General features: G+C 38.4%; 1 pseudogene; it reads left to right on the top strand.

Annotated features, from left to right (window-relative positions):
- The first annotated feature begins 6,792 nt into the window (after positions 1 to 6,792).
- Positions 6,793 to 8,019, top strand: LOC111887224 (probable E3 ubiquitin-protein ligase BAH1-like 1; annotated as a pseudogene).
- The last annotated feature ends 8,511 nt before the right edge of the window (positions 8,020 to 16,530 follow it).

Raw genomic sequence — 16,530 nt, 5'->3', positions numbered from 1 at the left:
CGAAGCCTAGGAAACATCCCCGACACCTGAAGCAAGTCCGGACGCACCGACGACTCGAGAAAATAATTTTATTAGTCGAAACTCTATGCGTGTAAAGCTTGGATTTCAACTAAAATCCCCGGTTTCATCAAAGAAAGTCATTTTTAGAGACGAAGTGCTGCCCAAATCAGCATTTTCTCATTCGGTTATTTCACGGTGAGTTCAATATAGAGACAATTGTATGTTATGTGTTATACGTGCAATGTGTTTTCCCATGTTATTATGATAATGCAGCTTTGACCATGAAGTGAATGACTAAGCATCACTTTGGTACTGGTATGTTGCCTTTGACCATGAAGTGAATGACTAAGCATTCACTTTGGCATTGGCAGAAGGCTAGGCAGGGCTGAAAGCCTGTAAATGGTAGCCAAATGATAATTCAGAAATCGTTTATTTTCTATGCCACATGGGCTGAAGTCTTATTGATGTATATCACATTGAAATTGTTGTATCTCATTGATTGTAGAACTTTGAATCAGATTATTCGTTGATATGAAAAGCATGTCATATGATACTCATCTGCTTTTGTTGTTCTTTGTCCCCCTTTGCTTCTGTCATACTGATATATATATATATATATATATATATATATATGTATATATATATATATATGTATATATATATATATATACATATGACATAACGTTGTATTGTAACTGTTATTGAACTCACTAAGCGTCACCGCTTATCCCTCTCAGTGTTTAATTATTGAAGGTGATAAGCATCCAGTATAGTTATGTACTGTTAGAATCTGTAGAATAGATAATATTATGGCTTTTGTATTTAGTGTATAAATTCCTGGGAAGTTATATAAATATCAAACTTTTTAAAAACCTCGTTAGTCGGTTTGTATCCAGTCTTTTGTAATAAGACCATATATGTAAAATATTTTTATGAATATGCATGTAGCATGTTTGGAGTAATAATGTGAAGTATGAAAGGGGTCTTTCAGTCTGCTCGCTTTGAACATTGGTATGGGGGTGGTAAGCAGTGCTGAAATGCAATTGAGTACCGAACTCCTCATGAAACTTCCTCCATAATCTAGAGGTGAGACGAACATCGTGGTCTAAGACCACAGATACCGGCACCCCATGCCTGGCCACCACCTCCCGCACATAAATATATGCTAATTTCTCAATGGAGATACCCTTAGAAATCGAAATAAAATCCACACTCTTGGTCAACCTGTCCACATTAACCCAAATGGAATCCACACCTCGCGTCGTCCTAGGTAGCTTCATGATAAAATACATGGTGATCTCTTCCCATTTACAAATGAGAATAGGTAGCGACTGTACCTTGGTATGAGCCCATTGATGTTTGGCCTTGAACTTCCTATAGGTCAAACACCGCTCGAAAAACCACGCAACCTCTCGCTTCATGCAGGGCCACCAATAGCTCAATCTCAGGTCTCGATACATCGTTGTGGCCCCCAGATGAATAGATAATTTGGACTTGTGCGCCTCCTCCAAGATTCGTTGTTCACACCTTCGGATGCCGAAATCCAAACTCTACCACACAGAGTCAATAACGCTCGATCATCTCGAACAAACAATGAAATTTGCCCCCAAATCCACTCGATATTAAAGTTCTCCCTTTTTAAACCCTCCACCTGTGCCTCCTTAATCATATCCAATAAAGGTGAAATCACTGTCATCCTCAAGCAAACATCTCGAATCGAGGCACTTGCCGTCTTACGGCTCAAATCATCGGCTACCACATTGGCTTTCCTGGGATGGTACAAGATCTCACAGTCATAATCTTTCACCACATCTAACCACCGCCTCTGATGCATATTCAAATTCTATTGATCCATCAAATACTTCAAACTCTTGTGATCGGTGAAAATGGTACATCATACCACATAGAGATAATGCCTCCACATCTTGAGGGCAAAAACCACTGCCCGTAACTCCAAATCATGAGTGGGGTATTTCGCCTCGTGAGGCTTCAGCTGCCTCGAGGCATAAGCGATCACATGCTCCCTCTGCATCAACACAGATCCTTAACCAGAAATAAAAGTGTCGTAATATACAACAAAATCATCCAATTCCTCGGGTAAAGCTAGATTCGGGGCGTCACATAATTTCTGCCTCAATGTCTCGAAAGCCGATTGCTGATCTGGACCCCATCGAGAGGGTCACAATCTTCATGATCAAACGAGTCAAGGGTACATCAATTTTGGAGAAATCCTGGATGAATCTCCGATAATACCCTGCTAATCCCAAGAAATCCCTGATCTCGGATGCGTTTTTCGAAACCTCCCAACGCATTACCGCCTTAATCTTGGCGGGATCCACCAAAATACCCTCTTGGTTGATAATGTTCCCCAGAAACTGCACCTCATGCAACAAAAACTCGCATTTGGAGAATTTGGCATAAAGCCTCTCCCTCCTCAAGGTCTCGAACACTTCTCTCAAAGGCTACTCGTGCTACTCCTTGGTCTTAGAATAGACCAAAATTTCATTGATGAAAACAATCACAGACTGATCCGGCATCGGTCTGTAAACTCGGTTCATGAGATCCATGAACTCTGCTACAGCATTGGTGAGCCCAAATGGCATCACCACAAACTCATAATGACCATAACGAGTTCTGAATGCCATCTTCGGTATGTATTCATCCCGGATCCTCATCTGATGACACCCCGATCGAAGGTCAATCTTGAAAAAACATGAAGCACCCTGTAGCTGATTGAACAAATCATCAATTCTCGGAAGCAGATAACGGTTGTTCACCGTTAGCTTGTTCAGCTCTCAATAATCAATACACATCTTGTGCGACCCATCCTTGTTCTCGAACATAAATGGTGCTCCCCATGGGGATGCTCGAACGAATGAATCCCCTGTCTAGCAACTCTTAAAGCTGCGCAGACAACTCCTGCATCTCAAGCGAAGCTAGACGATTCAACGCCTTAGCTATCATAACCGCACCCAACCCTAAATCAATATGAAATTCGGCTTGCCTCTCAGGTAGCACCCTAGGTAACTCCTCTAGAAACACATCAGGAAAATCTCGCACAATCAATATCCATGTGATGCTCTCTTTCCATGAATAACCAGTTCTCCCTCACTTGTGGTTTGAACTCTCACTAACTGACGCTTGCAAACTATCATGGCCCCATTGGGCCTTAACCAATCCATCCTGACGATCACCTTCAATCCTCGCAAAGGAACCAGAACCAAATCGATAGAAAACCTATCCCCGAACGTATTCAGAACACTCCTACGAAATACCCTCACACCACTCACGGTGCGGTCGTCTGCAATCTCCACCTCATGTGGGGAAACTAAAGTCCCCAGAGCATCACGAAACTTCTTGCTGAGCGCAAGAGATACAGAAGATCGGGTAGCCCCTGAATCAAAAAGAATATGGGTTGACATACCATTGACCAAAAAGGTCCCTATATAAAATCATAACAGCATAAGCATAATAATAAAATAAACGAAACAAAATTAGATCACATAGTAGTTACAATGTCAGGCCCTGCTCGAGCCTCCTCAGTAGTCAGCTGAAATGCACGGCTCTTCATGTTGGATTAGATGTCTAAGCCCATAACTATTATTGGTATGTACTTGACTGGAGAGTAGCATGGTCCATTTGCGTTGCATATCATCAGGGCAATTTGTTAGGATGGACTTTTGAGAGAAGATGTTGGATATGATTTATTAATATATTATAAGTTATAATATATTAATATGAAATCGTGTGTTTTAATTAGTATTGATCAAGAATAAATTTGAAATTAATTTAGTGATCAAAAGAGACTAATTAAATCTATAGGGACTAATTATGTTAATTAGTTATATTTATATGTGTTGGGCTTATGATCCATGTTGGACCAAGTTTATGTAAGGATACATAAAGAGTTGGGCCACATGAACCATGGATCATTAAACCCATGGGTATGTATTTGGGTTATGGGTTATACCCATGACTCTTGGATTCCTCACACATATAAATAGATGCTTCTAGCCCAAAAACCGTGACTTACTCTAGTCTCAGAGTTCATGGAGTTTTTGGTGCATGGAGATTTTCTCTCAAGTTCATTCTCTGTCCATGATGTGTTGTGATTCCACTTGAGGCTTCCACACTATTAGGGCTAAGCTCTTAAGGCTAGATACATCAAGACTTCAAGCTCCTCCACAAGGTATGTTATCCTAACTAGATTCTTGTGTTGTATATGACAATTGTATGCTAGTTATAGGTGATACCTTGGAAAGTTCATATTTGCATGTATAATTAGAGAAAACATAGATCCAAGGTATTTAGGGTTGCATGTACACCTTAGGAGTGTTAGAATGCTCAAACCCCAACACTTCACTGCAATAGCCTCCGCCTTGATCGTGCAACAATTTATAATCTGCTCCTCCTCCTCCTCTAACCAACCTTGGAGAATCGACCTTTTTATGATCGGTCTAGTTGCAGTGGAAAAAAATCAAGCCCTTCTTGGGGCAATCTCGGCTCATGTGACCCGGCTGGCCACATGCATAACATGTTGAGCCCACTGCTCGGCAGGCTCTACTGTGTGGCTTACCGCACTTGGATCAACGGCCACGACCATGCTGGCCCTTGCTGGGAGGATTGGAGGTGTTAGGCTTCTTGGCCTGACCCACTGCCACCTAAACTTGCTTCGAGTTCCACTTCGTGCGGAGCTCTAACTCAATTTCCCGTTCTCGGGCCTTCTCCACCATCTCATTCAGGGTGTTGCAACCCGAAAAGCTCACAAACTCACGAATATCATCCCTCAACATAGAATGATACCTCGTATTCTTCATCTCCTCATCTACAGTGTACTGCGGGACCAATAGTGCCCTCTCTCGGAACTTGGTAGTGATCTCCGCGACAGTCTCAGTAGTCTGCTGCAAATCCTAAAACTCTCTCATCAATCATTGCACCTCGATGGGCGGTGCGAACTCCCGATCAAACCTCCTCACAAACTCCTCTCAAGAAATCTCAGCCACACCCACGGATCCCACCAGGCAGATCACCTCATCCCATTAATCTTGTGTTCGATCCCTCAAAAAACATGATGCAAACCCCACCTTTGCCGCCTCAGGGCAAGAGCTCGTACACTGGGCATTCTCCATGTCTGCCACCCATCGTCGGCTAGTGATTTGATCGCTGACCCCGAAGAACTCAGGCGCTCCACACCCCTTAAACTCCTTGAATGACGGAGCTCAGGCCCGAATCTGGCCTGTAGCAATCTCGGCTTGGAAAGACCTGAGCCGCTTCTCCATGATCTCCATGATGCCCTCCATGACGGTACTGAAAATCACTAGGGTAGTGTCAAGGATGCCACGAGTAACCTTGGTTGCGATAAGATTGCACAACCTCTTATCAATGGGCTTTGCACCCGAGCTTGAACCTGATCCTGATCCTAAACCTGAACCTCGCGTGATCATCACCATCCTCAACTGAAAATATCACAAATAACCACTACAAGAAATATACCCTTTAATGACGCGCAAACAATGACACTCACTGATTTATGATACGCTTTTGCTGTGTGACCTAAAAATATTGTCAGTTTTTAGAAATATAAAGGGTAGTGGACATGCATTTTTGCGTACCCTAAAATTGGTGTCCAACAGAAAAAAATTTTACAAACACGGAGGGCACCTATGTTAAACGGGCGTCGTGTAAGAATGTCGTTTTATATTTTTTGGGTGAAACGCGCCTCCATCCTTTAATAAAAGGTGGGAAATGAAATCCCAAAAAATTCAAAACCCCGCTTGTTCTCCAATCCTCTCCCTTTCATCTTTTTGATGTTGATGTTATCGAAGTGATACATCTCCTCCTTCTGATGTAAAATCCTCTATCGAAGAAACCCTATTAGCACTGTCCATTTATGAATCTTTCTCCCTTCAGATTTTTGGCGCTCTGCAACCATGATATCAACTACAAACAACAATGAACCCTAGATCATATTCAATACTCATCCATCCCCCATTCACCATTTGCTACCAGCTATCACCATTTTTACGGACTCCAAGCTCTGAATTAGGGTTTACTTTGGCGTTAATTTCAAATTTTCTTACACCAGCATCCCAACTCTTCGGTCCTAAATCCCCCGCTGCTACTCCGCCTCTTTTCTTCAGGCTCTACCGCTCTTCGAAGCTTGACTCCACTTCACACTTCATAACTCAATCACCCTTCCAAAATATCAATTCTCACATACGTCTCTCCTCTCCTTCTAAACGAACTTACACTCTTATAGTCGCCATGGAAGGTACAGGGAAGGTATATAAACATGTTTTTTTTTTTTTTTTTTTTTTTTTTTTTTTTTTTTTCATTTTAGATATTTTTTATGTACTATCAGATCTATTGGTTGATATATCACAAATTTAATTTGTCTGCTTATAACACGATTTTGTATGGTTGTTTCCTTGAACAAGAATCGGTTACTGATGCACACAATGTTCTCGACATAATGTCTCTGTTAGGTGTTCACCCCGATGAGACCACTTTTGGCTATCTTGTCTATCTATATGCAACAAAAGAACTCGAGCACAAGATGATTGAACTACATGACTTGGTATCTAGGTTCAATTTTCCCAATAAATCCATTTTTATTATTAATCTGATCAGGAGGTTATATGAAGCTTTCTGGACAAAAACATCATTATAATATATCAACATCATTTGTAACCTCACTTTTTTCATAGGAAAAACTTTTTTTACTCTAAAAGTATTGGAGATTTGACTAGTCGGTTAGGATTAGATTGTCATGGGACACTATAACTAGATTGGATGAGAGTACTTCTTACTGTTGGTGGTGGGAACTATGAAGTTCCATCCTTAGCATCAATGTCTGATTCTGCGATTCTTAATGCATTTGTTTGTATTGTTTATAATAAGTAATCTTGCTCTTTACACTTGCTGACTCTTATGAACTACCAATTTTGACATTACGTAAATTTTAAGAACAGACCGTGAATATGTGTCTTATGTATTGTATACGATTGTGATGTTTTATTCATGATTTGTTTATGAATGTAGGGTGTGATCGAATGTTCTTCAGCGAGATAACGAAAGAAGATTCTAATATAATGGGGTGTATTAGCTCTAGAGTCAGACATCTTGGCCAGCTTCATTGCAAAACTCGTATGCCGAGACAGTTACTACACTTGTTTCAATGTTTAAAAAATGATCAACAAGCACTTGTACTGGAAGGGAAGATGTTAATCAAATATGTTATCATGAATGCTATAGCTCTTAGGAAAATTCTTAAGAAATACGACAAAGTAAGCAAATATCCTATTCTTTCTTTAGATTGCTGTTTTTTCTTTTCTTTTTGGATTGACGTGTTGTGATTATGATTTATGTTTGTTTTTCAGGTGCACAACTCTATAAGTGGCGTGAACTGCAGGTCTAAGTTGCAGGCTGAACACTTGGAGATCTTACAATCACCAAGGTTGATTGAACTGGTGGCTTTTTATATGAATTTCAGTAAATCAAATGAAATGATCTGCTATGAGCTTTGTAGTTATTTCTCTTGTGATCTCAGCATTATAATTTCAAAACTTGTATTGAAATTGGTTCTTCTAGATTATGTAGTTCTGGAATACAGTCTAACTTGTGTTGTTTGCTTGGTATGACTGACTATATATTAAAATTATGAAAAGTTCATAGCTTAAGATTACATAAATTGTAAAATGCTTTTACTCTTGATCCTCAGCTACTGTTTTTCATCCATATGCGTTGAGCCGTGGACATATATTTTGCACGATGTGTGCTTGTTCATCGGGATTTGTTTTGATGTTTGAAGGGGTGAAATCTGCAAGCCAAAGATGAAGTATTTGGTAATGCAGGACGCATATCTGAACTAGATTTACTTCTAAAATGAAGGTAAACAAGCAGCGTGTTTTATTGCAATAAATTCTTGACATATTTTCATTTTTAATGAATCTTACTGAGCATTAATGTGGCATTTGTAGGTTTAGAAAAGAATGGGAGGAAAGACTTACTGAACATTGATGTGGCCAAGGGTAATTATGTCAATGCAATAGATGGTTTGAATAATAATAATAATATTACCTGAAGTAGGGTGTGACAACCCAAATTTATTGCCGTTACAAATCCCGTCTGCACTAACGGAATTCGTCGTTATATTTATTGTTTTCCCGTGATGTTTGGAGTCGTCAATAAACAAATATCTAGTTATTTATATGTCCTGACATTATCATAAGTAATTATAACTTGTAAGTGTTAACCCCGTTTAACTAAATAGAGTTATATTACTTTTTAACCACTTCACCCGGGTAAAAAGTTTTAACCCCGTTAAACTTTAGCATCGGGTAGCCGTGTATCGGGTGCAATACCCGAGGCATATGAAATGAGAGTAAACACCATTTGAACACTCTTTTACCACTCATTCACTCTATCTCACTACTTTCTCTCTCTAGACCCGAACCCGACTCCAAAACCACGAGTTCCGGCTTCCAAATGTAAGAATCTATTCCCTATCTTATTCTAAACATACTTCATGGTATTTAGAGGCCAAAAATCATAGGATTTAGGGGATTAAAGGGATTTTACGGCCTAGGAAGCCCCTTAGGCCGTAAACACCTAAAACCTTGCCAAAAACCCGATTTTTCCTTCCTTTAAGATTGTGTACTAATTAGGGGATTTACGTAGGTGAGTTTGGACATGAAAACTTAAGATTTTGAAGCCTAAAAAGGAGTTTACGGCCCAAGCTTATGCTTAGGCCGTAAACACCCAAAAACCCATGATAAATGTCCCAAAAACTCATCTAGGGTATGTAGGAATTTAGCTATGACCCTAGGAAATGTTTAAGGCCATTAAGCATCTCATTTTGAAGCCAAAAGAAGAGTTTACGGCCAAGGCTATACTTGGGCCGTGAACTCCCCAATTTCTATGCCAAAATGTCCCAAAAACCCACCTAAGGCCTTCTAGAATTTAACTAAGACTTAAGGAAGTGATTTGGACCATTTAAACATCCATTTTGAGGGATTAAATGGAGTTTACGGACCACGCACAATTTTGGACCGTAAACTCCCCAAAATGTCACAAAATGAGGGTTTTAACCCTCCAAATTAGTCCAAGACACTTGCTAGTAAATTAGGGAAGTGAAATAAGGCCTTAACTTGCAATTTTGGAGGAACACATGAGTTTACGGACAAGCCTAGGGGGCTTACGGCCGTAAACTCCCAAGGAGTGGCCTTGGGCCGTAAAATCCAAGGGAGTAAACTCATGGACTCCCCCGCAAACCCCTCTTGGCCTTGTACCACTCCCGGGAACCCCTTCTAGGCCCTAAAACCCCGAATCAATGCTAGAATGCCCAAATACTTTAATGAAAAGCATAAAATGATTAATTTATTGTAAAATACATATTTCATATGACATTAGGGGCCTAAAAGGTGCACAAGTCGTTATTTGGTACAAAACGCTCAGTCGACACTTTTACCCGATTTACCCGATTCACCTGATTTGCGCGATTTCAGGTGAGTTCATACCCCTTTAATGAACCTTTCAAATGTTTTATATGTTTTAGGGGGGGGGAATACAAGTCAATTATACATGTTTATGGAAATTCATACAAGTCATTTATTCATGTTACGGAAATTAATCACATGTGATTCACTATCCGTAGTTCAAATCACATGTGATTTACCACCATGCTTTATAAAAAGGATTTTCGTTTTCTAAACCATTTCGGATAAAAGATCAATTTTCTAAATATTCCCTTTTGACAAGATTTTTATTAAATAAATTCCTTATAAAATGTAACCACACCAATATATTTATATAATTAAGGCTTGAAGGACTTAGGACCGATAGCTCGCCTTATTTCCTGTTCTTGTTTGATTATGGGCTTAGGGTAGTTATTATCCGTCTGACTGTCGTTGATTTCTTAGTTATATATCATATATATTAGTGTTGGATACGAGTATTTTCATTTCATTCAATGTTTAAACCACTAAACTGACAAGAATCATACGCACTAAGTTAACTATAATAGGTATAGTTAAGGCCACTATTACTCGCTATAGCTACTACTCTACACACTATAATACACTCTATAATGATACTATATACTAATACGAGAACATAATGCGATTATACAAGAGACTACTACACTATAATACCAGAGAAATCACTAATCAAGAGATAACACACTAACCCACTACGAGATATTCTATTCGCTACGCACTACGCCCAGAGTCTTCTGGCAGGAAGACGATGCTATATGTATAGATCCATACGGGGCAGACGCTATTACATCCCAACTGTTAACTTCAGTCCGAGCTGTGCAGGCCCAAGGATGCCACTACTTCACTACACTGTGCATGACCGGGAAGGTCATGGGGTCCTCTATTACTCACACTATCGGTAACATACAAGAAATACACTATAACCACACTAAAATACTAAACAAAAGTTAAAGTTAATATCCCGAAGTAAACCAGTATTTAATACTAAAGAAAGTTTGCACCACTATTATGGACTTCAGGCATAATCTACCGTATTGCATTACTTATTGGAAACTCACTATTATACTTTTACAATAAATGGTTTTTCAAAGATGAAAATGATATGTTTGTTAAAGGTTTTCACTTACAACGTATTTCTGGAAAATATAGGATTTTCTAGGATTTTCTACCACTTATGATTGTAAAGTTGCAGCTTTTCATACTATCGGTTCTAATGCTTTTATACAAAAACTCACACTAAATTCTTATGAACTCACCAGCTTTATGCTGATATTCGTTTTCAAAATAACTTGTATCCTCAGGTCAAAGATAGACAGGTACAGGTGCGGCATTTTGGAGAAGGTGGAGCATACAAGATCCATCTCTTATTTTTGTAATACTTTTGGTACTTGTTAAACATTACAAAACACGCTTGTAATTAAACTCACTATGTAATTCAATGGTTGTATGTTTCTTGTTTTTACTATTATGCAATTGTAATGATACTGTACATGACGTCCTCCACCCCGAAACGTATTCCGCCGTTATCGGTTTTGGGGTGTGACATAGGGTGACTGCGATTGTGTAAATTTGAGTTCCGTTTTAAGTTTTAAAATTTTAAATAATAATAATACTTGAAGTAGGGTGATTGCGATTTTATATTGAGCACTAATTGTGGCTTGTGCCTTTACATCAGCTCCACGAGAATTGTCCTTTGCTAATGCAAGAAAAGCTTCATCAAAAAAAGATAATGCATCTGGTAGTTGATTCTGTTCAAGATGCACTAGCCCGATCTTGAAACAAATTGAAGCACCAGCCCCACGTGGAACCTATTATTTATCAAAACAATTTTAATAATGCATATTCTTTTTTATTTAGTTACATTTTTGGTCCCTCAATCTACCTCATTTTTGCAATTCACGTCCCCAAAAGGTTTTTATTACATTTTCATCCTTGTTTGACTATTTTTTTTGGTCCCTGAGTACAACAGATTTTTGCAACTTTGTTCCCAAAAACAATCATATTTTACTTAGAAACCAAAAGGACCAAAATTGTAAGAGACGAAAGTTCGGGACCAAAACTATAATCTACTTATTTTATATGATAAATAATTTGAAAAAGGAAAACTTATCCACCTGTCAAAGTCGCACAGATGTTGGAAGAGGAGGCTCAGAAGGTTTCACTACATTCATAGCTCCCAGACCTTCAAGGGAGCTTAAATCAAGTGGTTGGGTCAACGCCAGAGCATTGACCACCGCCTGAAGTGGCGGCATGGCAACAGGTGGAGGAGCCATGGATTGTGGCGGCACACCGCCATTCGAAAGTCCAAACGACTATATAGAAACCGGAACATTCACAGGTACTTGAGGAATTTCACTAGCAAGACCCACCGATGGTCTCCCTTGAGGATTCTGATCGTATTGCGAAAGATAAGTGCCAGCTGGCGGCAACACAGCCGCCACTGTAACGACGGAATAGTATTTTAAAAAAATCCTCCGAAATCGGCCGCGGTCCCACCGCCGCTCCGGTTGCCACTGCCGGACCACCCGCCAGAGACATTCACCAGTCTGTTCGTGAGGTACATTTAAATCAAAATCATTCTACTCTATTTATTATTTTTGTATAAAGTTTTAAACTTCTTTTCATGATAATATATATATATATATATATATATATATATATATATATATATATATATATGTATGTATATAATAGGCAACAGTTGCGAGATTCCGATTTGGCAAGTTTATGACACTAGTGGCCACGAATGTTGCAGCAAGAGGACTTGACATTAATGATGTTCAGTTAATCATCCAGGTAAATTACTTTCAAATCAATTATATATCACAGTTTATTTTTTTCTTGTTTTTGCTGAAATTACGATTTTACCCCTTTAGTCCGAACCACCGCGTGATGTTGAAGACTACATTCACCGATCTGGGACGACAGGAAGGGAGGGAAATTCGGGTGTTGCAATTACACTTTATGAGCTCAGAAAGTCAAATATTTCAAAATTAGAAAGGGAGGCAGGTGTGAAATTTGAACACATATCTGCCCCTCAACCCGCTGATATTGCTAAAGCTGTTGGTGGTGATGCTGCAGAAGTTATAATTCAAGTTGTTGATAGGTATAATACACTGGTAGTGATTTTACGATTATAACCTTGACTTGTTAAATAACATGGTTGTTTAATTTTTTTTTGCAGTGTGATCCCTGTTTTCAAGTCGGCTGCTGAAGAGTTGTTAAACAATTTCGGCCTAACACCAGTTGAGCTTCTTGCAAAGGCACTTGCTAAGAGCATTGTGAGTCTTTATATTTTTTGTATTTTAAAATTTGATTTTATATTTTTTTTCCTTATTTTATTATGGTTTATTTTTTACAGGGGTATACTGAAATCAAGCACATGTCACTCTTATCATATATGGAAAATAATATCACATTGCATCTTGAGGCTGGAAGACATGTTTACACACCTTCGTAAGATTTATATATATTTGATAAATAATAACTCAAGGTTTTGAAAATTGTATATGATTAGAAATAATGAAATGTTGAGAGTTAATTATATTTTAACCAGTCACAGGCCCAAGCCAAACTTTTATCGTCCAATCTCTAATAATCAATTATGGGCTGTATCAGTCTATGATCAAAAAAATTAGTAACCAACGTGCTTCTGTTATCTTAAAGTCAAAAACACTATTTTTGTCATTACCATTCATCAAAAACTGAAAATTTAATTGTTGACTAGTATTCAAAGTCCAAGTTTAGCTCTTTCCTTTTCATTATTCTCATGTTTTCCTTGGATTGCATATTATCTTTACTTGTTTTCATAATTTAAAATGTTTTTGATTATGTTGTGTTTAGTCTTGAGAAGGATTATGGAATGAAATATTGTCCATATGAAGCATGTGTTGATGTTTTCTTGTCTGGATACGTTTTTCAGTTGAAAATTTTACATAAGAAAGGCCTAGACTTGTTAAATGGACAATGTAAGAAAATCTTGTCATTTTCATTTTGAAATTCAATTAAAGGTTAAAAATAAGAACAAGGTAGAAATATAATGATTTGTATTTTGTCTTAATGCAGCTGAAAGTTATCAAGTAAAGAGAGTTTCCTCAAAGGTAGCAAGGAAAGAATTAAGAATGTTGAAGCTGGTGAGTGGATTTTCTGTAAAAAAATCTAAGTATTATATATTACAATTTTATCTAAATGCTTTGAATTATAAGAATAAATAGTAATTAAAAAATTATAATATGTTGTCACAGGCTGCAAGAGATGCTGGAGCTCTTAGAGAAGCTAAGGACAAACTGGAGAAGTGAGTTGAAGAGCTGCCATGGAGATTAGACTTTGAAAAACATTTGAGGGTATATTTTTTTAATATTTCTCGTATCTAATTAGATTGTAAATTTTTGTTACAACTTCTATTGATTTGTTTTATCTTTCTATGTAACGATTATTTGTATGACATTAAATTTTATGCAATGGATTGTATTTTTTGTATATGATATTTTATTTACTATTATGAGACATTAAATACAAATTTAATTTGAAAATTAGTAAATCTATAAATAATATATTTTTTAAACATTAAAAATTATGATACGCAAAAATCTGTGTCATCTCTCATTTATGACATGGCCTTTCTTGACAGGGGCTTTCTCGATACGCATTGTGTGTCATTAACACGCGCGTCGTAAGGTTACGACACGCAAATGCATGTCGTCTTCCTTTATGACAGGGCCTTCGTTGATACGCATTGCGTGTCGTAAACGCGCGTCGTAATTGCGTGTCGTAAATGAGCGTCGTAAATGCGCGTCGTCTATAGACGACGCGTAAAAGTGCGTCGTCTCTATTTATGACAGGGCATTCCTTGACGCGCATTTGCGCGTCGTCTGAGCCTTTTACAACGCGCAATGAGCGTCGTAAAAGGCTGTTTTTCTAGTAGTGAACCAAGATAAGGAATTCAAAAGAGATTCCTCCTCATTGGACTTCTAAGAACTATCAGGTCTGTCATTGCTTCGGGTACAGGTCTTGTGCTTTCAGTAGTACAGGCCCGATACCACCTTCCACACCTACATTTAACTTCCCCAAGGCTATACCTAATATCTCTAAATCATCCAATCACAAATCATAACTCATAAGCACAACACTAACTCAGATCCAAGATTGCTCTGGGAATCTCAACCCACACCAAACTAGAAACCTAGATTAATCATTACATCTTGCCCTATGAATGCAAGTTATACAAAAAGAGAATCACATAGACTGTCAAATAAAGCTTCTACCCTAAACCACAACCAAACAAGGAACATGACGAAGGTATATTCCCTCATTCTAGGGCTATGCAATCCTAAACATGTACAACTTTGAAAGCATACACATAACAAATAATCCATACAACCATATTTCCATATAATCCTTACTTGAGCTCGACCGATTACGCGCATTGCATTCTCCCTTTTTCTTACAAAATTGTTTTCAAGAAATTTAACTTTGGTTTCTTTTTGAAAAACAATTTGTTACCAGTTTCTCAGTTTGAGTTCTGACACACCCAAAAGTGTGCTCGAATCTCTCAAACCAAGGGTCTGATACCAACTTGTAACAACCCAAATTTTTACAAAAAATTTCAACTTTTAATTTCATAAATATCAATCACAAGATGTCCAAAAATCACATTACATATCCATATCATTATAAAATCCAGAGTACGAAAACTAAATATGAAAACACCACGGGAATGCGTGCCGTGCCATCAAGCCGGATCCTTGACCTTATCAGAAGAAGTACCTGAAACATACAATAAATCTGTTAGCACAAGCTTAGTGAGTTTCCCAAAACACTCGAATCATATAATCACATAATGCCATGCATACACATAAACACATATACGTTTTCCATGGACTCCCTCTATGGTCTTGATTGGAACGCCATAGGGTACCCCCTTGGTCTTATATCCCTGAGACATGGGGTACCCCCTTGGTCTTATATCCCTGAGACATGGGCTCCTCCCATGGTCTTGCCAAACGCCATGGGCTCCTCCCATGGTCTACACATATAAATGCAAATCAAACAATTATATATTCCAATACAAATAATTTTGTAACCATTAATGGGGCCGACCTTGGTGCCTTCGACCCATGAGTGTGGTGAGAAGACTCACCTCAAATACCGAACGATAGCTGACTAGGTCCCGGCTCCGAATATCAGCTTAACTCAACTTTAAACAGAAACGATTCCTTAAATACAACCCAAAATTCCCTAACACCCCTTAAAAGTCAAACTTGGTCAAATACTAAAGTCAAAGGTCAAAGTCAACGGTCTAAGTTGACCCAACTCGCCGAGTTGTCCTTCAAATCGTTGAGTTTCTTCGTTAACTATATAGGTCATGAAAACCCTCATCAAATCGCTGAGTTCAACTGTGAACTCGGCGACTTAGCCAGAAATCCAACAACCTAATGCATTAAGTTGTTTCCTCTCGAATCAAGGAACTCCAATACTCAGATCTCCTTCAAAATGATGTCTAGAAGGGTAAAGTTTCCAACTTTACCCTTAAGAACCACCACAATGAGCCCAAATCCAAACCCTAGTCTCAAAAGAGTGAGACTTAACCCTTTAATACCTTAAACCCTCAGAACCTAGTCCCAAAACACAGATCTAGCATCCCAAGGCTGGAAAATTACATAAAGTTTCCAACTTTACGTGCATGCATGCTAGAAAGGAATCCTAGGACTCAAAATGGCTTAATAATGGACTTAATGCATGAATGGTACCTAGAACTTAGTAAAGCTTGCAACTTTAATCCAAGAGAGGTCATGAAAAGGGTCAAATCTAACATAATAACCCCTGGAACCCTCAACTTCTTGGGACAACCTAAACATAAACCCAAAATCAAGACAAAACATCAAACCAAGAGATCTAGATGATAACAAAGCAAGGCATCGACTTTATACCTCAAAAGGATTGCAACAAATGGAGAGTTTTGGATCTAAAGCCCTCCTTCCAAACTAGGCATCTCCAACTTCAAAGCTCCTTCCAAAGAATACCAAAAACCAAC

The sequence above is a fragment of the Lactuca sativa genome, chromosome 5, assembly GCF_002870075.4.
Source record: "Lactuca sativa cultivar Salinas chromosome 5, Lsat_Salinas_v11, whole genome shotgun sequence".
NCBI classification, from domain to species: domain Eukaryota; kingdom Viridiplantae; phylum Streptophyta; class Magnoliopsida; order Asterales; family Asteraceae; genus Lactuca; species Lactuca sativa.
Note: the sequence above shows the minus strand (reverse complement) of the source record. Positions and strands in the feature narration are given on the sequence as shown.